The sequence below is a fragment of the Etheostoma spectabile genome, chromosome 19 (genome assembly GCF_008692095.1).
Source record: "Etheostoma spectabile isolate EspeVRDwgs_2016 chromosome 19, UIUC_Espe_1.0, whole genome shotgun sequence".
In the NCBI taxonomy this organism is placed as follows: Eukaryota; Metazoa; Chordata; class Actinopteri; order Perciformes; family Percidae; genus Etheostoma; species Etheostoma spectabile.
In genome coordinates this window covers 17,214,511-17,222,241 of record NC_045751.1, presented here as the reverse complement: position 1 = coordinate 17,222,241, position 7,731 = coordinate 17,214,511, and the positions used below count along the sequence as shown (strand labels likewise).

The 7,731-nt window shown below is 42.1% G+C and overlaps 1 protein-coding gene and 1 long non-coding RNA gene across 3 annotated transcripts in view; both read left to right on the top strand.

The window, feature by feature from the left end:
* Nucleotides 1-7,731, top strand: part of eif4a1a (eukaryotic translation initiation factor 4A1A) — a 26,597-nt gene that overhangs the window by 12,411 nt on the left and 6,455 nt on the right. The window lies entirely within an intron of this gene.
* On the top strand, nucleotides 3,825-5,607 carry LOC116707239 (uncharacterized). The gene is made up of 3 exons (XR_004336438.1): nucleotides 3,825-3,899; nucleotides 5,336-5,377; nucleotides 5,552-5,607. It is a non-coding gene; the product is annotated as an uncharacterized LOC116707239 (long non-coding RNA).

Below are 7,731 nucleotides of genomic sequence, written 5' to 3'. Positions count from 1 at the left end.
GACTCCCCCTCCTCCCCCTCGGGGGGGCCCCGGCGACTTTGGGCTTCAGTTATCCCCAGATGATTATCAAACATGGACTCTCCCCATAACGTGACCGTGAGAGAACATTTTTTAATCGAAAGAACAAACAGTGGAATACGTACAGTAACACTACGCTACTGTACCAGTTCCACCTGGTGCCAACTCAGTGTAGCTATGTTCGCGAGCTTGAACGCGTCACGTCGGAATTATGTACAACTTGTTAGAGATCTTACATCTCACACACTCACCTTAAAACCCTCACCTGTCTCTACCCCACAGTCATGGGACTCACGACTCAAGCTTTAACACACCACCACAACACACACGATACTACAACCACTGTACGGCTTTAGACTGTTTATTATCACTTATTGCCCCCATAGGTTACACCTGTCCCCGCTGTTAGCCTAGTCTTACAGGTTGGGCTTGCGATTGCCACCCCCCCCCGCATACACACCAACTTCCGAGTACTGTCTTTCCTCTCCGGTACTAATAACTACGTCCAGGTCATAATCGGCCGGTTACCTGAAAAACTACATTTCATACACGGTAGCAAAACTTCACCAAAATCTTATTCAGTTCCATACATGCGCTCCGCCTACCTATCAGCTACTTAGCACACCAAACCATTCTCACACGCCTCTTCAACACGCTTGGTACTATCTCCGCTCCCGGTCACTGCTATTCGAGCGTTCTTTTCCTCCTCACGGCCGCCTATTCACCCGTCTAAACCCACCCCGTGTTTATTCAACGGCTGTGTTAGCTCTTTTTCCGCCCCTTCCGTATGAGCCCAGATCGACCGCCGACCCGCTTGAGGTGTGCATCACACGTGTCCCCCACCCATCCCACCCCCGCGCTCACTAACCAACTTCAACCCCTTTTAGAGGATGACCGGTTTTTGAGTTGCACCATCCGGGTATTTAAAGTACACTCATTTGATTCCGCCTCGACAATTTGCAGACGCCCTATGTGATAAGCATATGTACTGCAAATCCACCACAAGGTTCTCTTTCAGCTCATCATCAGTTACCCCCGTTACAGATACTTGGCGCGGATTTGACGACACAGACCGATTCTTTTGTCACACACATCTGCAGGTATTATGGGTACTCCTGGTCTTCAGGTCCTTTGCAGGGTAAATACGACCAGCACTCCACCCTAGCCCTACGTACTATCCTGACCACATCTGATCGGACTCTATGGTGTTAACCTGCTGGTCCTCAACTCTGCCAGGGGTCAAAATCCAGACAGCCATGCTAGGGACATTGTCCAATCTGAGGACTATGGTTACCTGGCTCCACAGCCACCTCTCTAGCAGGGTTAAATCCAGACAGCTATGCCTAGCACCTTAGTTTTGTCCACGCAATCTTGAGGGACTAGAGGACATGGTCCGCAGATTTCTTGCTTTGTTTCACAGGGGTGAGCGGACCCTATATCCAGACAGCTGACCGCTAGATTCCCTATCATGTACCACACCCCCTGCAGGACCTATGGTTATCCCTGGTACTCAGGTCCTCTGCAGGCCGCTGGTTAAATATTCCTGGTGGGATCCTTCGTCAGGATCTAGCTAGTAACTTGTGTCCTTCTAGACTATATCTACTCCGATTGTCTGCCAGATTCCTGGTTCTGAGGGCTTGCTTTCTCATGTCGTTACCTGTCCTCCAGTGGTTCACTCTCAGTTTGGGGTCTTAGATACCAGGTGTGACAGCTAGCTTCGACTACTTTTAAGACTCACGTTCAACTTTGTATTGCTCCGTCGGTCTCGCTATCGCGTCTTCGGCCGCAGCTGTCAAAATTTTTTCAACGGGTGTTAGCTCCGCCCCTTCCGCTACGTAGCCAAGATGGCGACCGTTGAGTGTGGAAAGAATGCTGACGTGATCTACATGTTATCCTGTCCAGTGGTAGTGATGGTAACCAAGTAGATATACTCAAGCACTGTACTTAAGTATGAAAATTGAGGTTGAAAATTTCCTTTCATCCATCATATGGAAACATTTATCCGATGGCCACAAAGTACTTTGCAAATTAACATTTACATCAACAGGGTGGACTTATAAAATATGCGTCGTCATTGATTAAACTACCCACGATATATAAATATATTTAAATTGTGAAATGCTACATACATTAATATAAAACTTTCAGAGAGTGGGGGGGTTTTTCCACTTCTCACCTGTACTTCTCCCTACTTTACTTTTTAGATTGGGATGTTTAAGGTAAGCTAACTAACCCTTGTGTTACGGCCTAAAAGTCCCAAATGCATCACTTAAAATCTTAAACCATAAATTTTGACTTTGACTTCTACGTTCAAATAGCCAATTCCACTCTTTAAAATGGATTGGGCTAATGTGATCTTAGACTAACAATAAGGACTCTTTTAGTAGTTAGTTCTGAGCTTTTTGAAGCTTTTCTATTTGTTCTTTAAGTTATACCACTGAACCGGTAATGTAGGTATACTAGTTGAGGCATCGAACTAATGATGAACACACATCACTGTAAAATGTTTTGCCTATTTAGGGTCCGGGCGCTTCACTGAGAGCAAGATATTCTGTCATTCAAATGATATGACTGTTGACACCATGGGAAGTTTATTCAATATGTAACTGGCTGAAAATATGAGTGAGGTAACTGACATAAAATAGATTCACATACATTACTGTCATAAAGTGCTTGCATTACCATGTAGACTTTAACAAAAAAAACAAAAAATCTTGGGTCAAGGTCATTGACCGGATGGCCAGAGGTTTTATGTTGGAGAGAGAAGCTATCTCACCCAAATTCAACCACCATGTTGAGGAATGACATGACAAGTAGTTAAAAGCCCTGGAGTGGACCTTAAATCAAGATTTTTATTTTTTTATTTTTTTTACTTAATCCGTATGAACCATATTCTACAGTGTAGAAAAAGGATGTCTGACACAAAAATACAGTTCTAATCCGTTCAAGTAAATGCTGTTTCTGCTCCTAAAGCTCAGTTTTAAGCAGCCGTTTGCCCACCTGTGTGGGAAATTGAATGCCTGAAATGTGCACTGTTTCTTCTAATTGAAAGCTACGTTGATTTTATTTTCACACTGCAATTAAGACTAAATGTTATAGCAGTCACTGTAAGGTGTTTTTATGAACATGGTTAGGGCTGTAGTCACTGATAATTTAAACAGAAAGTTTTAGCTTCGGTATTCTGGAAAATTGGGGTTGTTTACTCATATTTTGCTCAGATAGTTGTTTTGGTTTGAAGTCATTATTTTGCTTTTTATCATGGCAAGGCTCTTGTATGGGTGCTGTGACTCCAGTATTTCCGAAATCCTTCTGGCGTGGACACATTAATAGGCTAGTAATTACAACTGTATCTTGGTTCATGTTCTATAAAATATTACTTTCATATTCCAAGCTTTGTCGTGAACTGTGTTAAACATGCATCGACGGCCACACTGTGACTCATCTCAACGTTTCACGTTGTGAAGCTGAGATGTGCATTAATTGAACATATATAAGAAGAAAACAATCTAACTCAGGGCCCTGGGTAAGGCCTTTTGTTCTCGTAGACGAATGGTTGAACTGAGAATGAGGGACCTACAAAATGTACCCCAGCGTAGCGCAAGTGAAGGAGCTTGGATGCCTCCCATTCGGATTGCTTATAAATATAAACACCCGCCCTCTGGCGTGCAAACAGTGAACAATCGTGCTGTGGTTTGGACGCTACGGTCCGCTACTTATTTCTGACGTAAAAGTCGGCCAATCAGAAGTCTCTATGGGCGGGATTACAGCTAAATGACGGCGGTCTGTTGCAATGAGAAGACCTTTTTGTGTGTTGTCACGTATATAACACATCTCTGCCGCAGTTTCTTTCTTTGGATAATGTCGGCTGAATACGATAATAGGTAGGAAAAGATTTTATGGTTTGTGGGCATTTTGTGTTTGAGAATATGATTAAGTTGTCTACATCGGTGTATTAGTTTTTGTTATCGATGACTCTTTTGAAAGTAGACATTAAACGGAGCATCTAGTGGTTTCTATGCTCTACTAACGGTTAGGCCTGCCTCAGGCTACGTAGGTCTTCACGGAAAGTCCCATAAACTAACTATATGATGAACTCAGGTGTAGAAGGTGAATCCCTCTAAATTATAGACACACGTCTGTTTGGCGGCACGAATGATGTCTGTCGCTGTGGTCCTGAACTTAGGCTAACAGTAACATTAAATGGCACCGGCGCCTGTAGCACGTGAAGCGCCTGGTCTGGCCTGCTCAATTTTTATTTTATTCGGATGCTTATGTTGTTATTAGTCAGTGGTAAATATAATACTATATTAGGACTGTGCGTTATCGGCTTGTGATACAGTATAGGAACGTTTTCCAAGTTGGGCCGCAAACGTTCCTTTATGTTATTTTTGTACGACGGGCGCACATGGCCGCGGTAGTAAAAACCGAAGGGCTTGGACAATACCGTAGCGTAGGCCGCTAAATGCTGTTGGGGTGCGTTTAGTAGCTATGTGCTAGCGTGATGGTAATTCATATGCTAGCTACTTTCGTTAAACAATGCGTGCTTTGCGTCAGTAGACGCATCTAATGGTTTCGCTAATTTGTCGAGTTTAATTAAAGGCCACATAAGACTAGCAGGGCCGGTTGGCGGTAGCTAATGCGGGCCAGGGGCTAACCTTAATTTTAACGGTGAGCAATCAGCCGAGCCTTTAATTCTTACTTACGCACATTTTGCTTCAGGAACGTGTCTTAAACCACCATTTAATAACGTATTTTGATATTCGTTTAGGTGAAATAATGTTTAACTATAAATTGTAACGGTATTCTACGTGGCCAGGCCGCTATTCCTCTCTAGCTACTCGCTTCCGACTTTTCGTCTCCGACCAGAGAAACGACCATCTTGAATGTATATGCAGTAGAAATGGCGGACTCGTGGAAGACATTTGCCAACAAGCACAAGAATTGAACGGCAAATTGACGTTTCAAGTCTCAATCCAACTGCACCGAAGCTAGCTATTAGTAGGCGTGTTTGTGATCAGGAGTATTTCTATAACGTTACTATAGAAATAATGCACAGGCGTCTTACAAACTGTAAAGGTTAACTATGTAAGTTATTCGTCAGTTGATAGCGGAGCAGCAGACGTGACTATAAAAATAATATTCCGGCAGTCAGATAGTTCATACCTACAGAAATGAAAGATCCATATTAATTAAAACTTGACGGGTTAACGTTTGTCATGTTTTTTTTTTTTTGTGTGTGGAATTTCCATAAAACTGTTTGGAATGTTGTGTGCTGATGTGGATTGCAAATATAACAACGTCTTTGTCTTATTCACAGAGACAATGGCCCGGAAGGCATGGAGCCAGATGGGATCATGAGGTGAGTCCCTTTCAGAACTGTGGTACTCAAGATAATTAATACTTATTTCTCTGTGAAATTTTGTGTGTACTAAAATATATATAAGTGAGGATGCAGTAAGGAACTTATTACTGTTAAACAAATTACTTGAGTGATTCAAGTACTTGACTCACAATGTTTTGTTTTGCCCCCCAGAGCAACTGGACTGAGATCACTGACAGTTTTGATGAGATGAACTTGCGCGAGGCTCGCTAAGGGGAATTTATGCCTATGGTTTTAGAACCCTTCTATCCGCAGAAGCTATTATGCCTTTATCAAGGGTAAGTAAGACTCTTTTTTTTTTTTTTTTTTTAATTTAACTAAAGAAAAGGCCTGGGCAATATGAACCCAAATCATTTCAGAATTTAGTTTTACATGCTGTGATGGCTATGTTTTCTACAGAGTTGGATAAATGTTCAGCTTTAAGTTAAAGCCGCAAGCGCTTTTATTTAAACACATTTTGATCATTAAAATGCAGAGACAGGTTATTCTTCCTGCCGGTGAATAAAACAAAATTTAATTCTCAGGTCTGCTCCTTAAGTTCTCTAACAATGACAAAAGTACAAAGTAAGGTACAAGTACAAAACAAACTCCTGCTTAACAGTTGGACCTTCACTGTACATTTATAACTGGACAACTTTACTGTTAAATCCCCCTTTTGCTCTTAAGCCAGCAGCTGTCTGCTCTAATGCACCCACTGTCTCACTCATGTTTTTCCACCCAATATGCTATGAATGTTCTTCTGCCTCCCTTAGTGGGGAATTTAAAACCAGGGCTGTGTCTCAAATCGCGCACTTCCCTTAGTGCACTTACAGAAGTACACTTCGTGCACTACGTACTGTCTTGCATAGTGCGTAAATTGACAGAGGAGTGTTGTCTCAAATCGCGCACTTCCATGTGCACTTACCGAAATGACGATCACATTTCATCCCTTCTTCTTCTGTACAATTGGGAATTTCACCAGGGAGAGCATTCCAGTCTGCTGCTGTGTTTCGCGAAAAATAATTCCTGCTTGTTTTGATATTTTACAACAATAAATGTGATATTTTTTGCTCCGTGTCACGCCAGAATGACGATTGCGACACCGCCGTCATGTCACCCCCCATTAGCTTCAAACGGTACACACAACTGTATCGTATTATTCGTCTTGTTACTGCACTCTTAATTCTAATTATACCATTCTTTGCAGTCCACTCTTTAAGTATATACTTATGTTTCTGCCCTAAAAATAAGTAAAGTAAATATTCATTCATTACGTTACTGTTCTTTAATGCTCAGCGGTTTCATGAGGACACTGTTGCCCTAGATAGACTGTTGTTATGAAGCATACCCTTACAACTTACCTAATAGACAAACCATCATTACATCTTATATAAGTTGTATTTTTGTTCTAAATGGTCTTCTACAGTGACAATACAATAGTGAAAGCAGAGTAACAGAATTGACTTTAAATAGACCCATTCCTTTATATTCATATATGCTTGCTACAGTCATGCAACGTGTAATACAAAAGATAACAGTTAAATACTTTTAATATATTTTATTAAAATTGTGCTTGTAGTTCTGCAGGCTCTCCCCAGGCCGTAGCTAGTCTGATGGGGACAGGACTGAGGGGGGATTCCAGACTCCAGGGATCCTTCTACGGTCTGATGGCCATCGTCACCCCTAAATGACGGTCCTCTATTCCCGTTTGTCCCTGAAGAGGACGGGTTATCGATAACTCATCGGGGGAGGCAGAAACAGTGGATACGTTTTAACATTCGCTACTGTTAACGTTACTGGCAATCAGCTGATATTTCGCTGAGCTACGCTCACGTCGGATTTGATACAACTTGTTAAGATCATACATCTAACACTAAAATCGTCTACAATGGGACGAAAGTTTAACACAAACAACAGTATACTACAACACATGTAACGTTAGCTTATAACTTATTTGCCAATATGGTTAAACTGCCGCTGTTAGCTAACTACGGTTGGCTTGCTAGCACGTCAAATTACGGTACTAATAAACGTTATAAATCGTGGTACAAAAATGATTATCGACTGTAAAATTAACCAAATATATATTTACAAGTGGCTTATATGTATAGCAAAAAGACTCACGTTCAACTTTGTATTGCTCCGTCGGTCTCGCTATCGCGTCTTCGGCCGCAGCTGTCAAAATTTTTTCAACGGGTGTTAGCTCCGCCCCTTCCGCTACGTAGCCAAGATGGCGACCGTTGAGTGTGGAAAGTGTCCATCCATCTACACTTAACTTTGAGACCGGTTTGAGTGCACCATCCGGGTATTTTAAGTACACTTCATTTGACCGCACTTCGACAATGTGAACGCAC